This window comes from Microtus ochrogaster, chromosome 18 (assembly GCF_000317375.1).
Source record: "Microtus ochrogaster isolate Prairie Vole_2 chromosome 18, MicOch1.0, whole genome shotgun sequence".
Classification (NCBI taxonomy): Eukaryota; Metazoa; Chordata; class Mammalia; order Rodentia; family Cricetidae; genus Microtus; species Microtus ochrogaster.
Genome location: NC_022020.1, coordinates 20,368,321 through 20,368,894, shown reverse-complemented (window position 1 = coordinate 20,368,894; position 574 = coordinate 20,368,321). Strand labels below are relative to the sequence as shown.

The 574-nt window shown below is 36.6% G+C and overlaps 1 protein-coding gene across 4 annotated transcripts in view; it reads right to left on the bottom strand.

Annotated features, from left to right (window-relative positions):
* Window positions 1–574, bottom strand: part of Sap130 (Sin3A associated protein 130) — a 66,210-nt gene that overhangs the window by 19,199 nt on the left and 46,437 nt on the right. The window lies entirely within an intron of this gene.

Genomic DNA, 574 nt, shown 5'->3' with positions numbered 1-574 from the left:
CTAGCTGTTTTATGACAGTTGGCCAAACACTTACTATTTAAGTTACCACTGAATGTAAACTATAATGGCATAAATTCAAATATAAACGGCATAGATGTAGAGCTAACAAATGAGAACTGTGAACAGTAATGTCATAATCCTTCTCTAGAAGGTAGTGCCGGGGTACTTTATATCTGAGTAACGTTCACAAACACAGAAAAGGATGTGCGTGGCTGCGAGCTTCTATTTTCCAGTGATAAATCCATGTGAAATTTGACAAAAAAATAGAAGAATGAAAACTGGTCAATAAAGATAAACATATGTAGCAAAACTCCTCAAATGATGTTGGGAGTGAAAGTAGGTATGATTACAGCAGAAACAGCCTCAACAGCCAAGGAAACAGTGCAGTCAGACTGGGCTTCTCTCCTCTATAGTGAAAAAGTTCATTGAAAATAAAAATGAAGGGAAAGTCACTGAATACTACCTTTTTTTATCTTGTTCAGAGCTAATGCTTGATGCCCCTACTATCTCTATCTCTCTATCTATCTATCTCTCTATCTATCTTGGTTTTTCGAGACAGGGTTTCTCTTTGGTT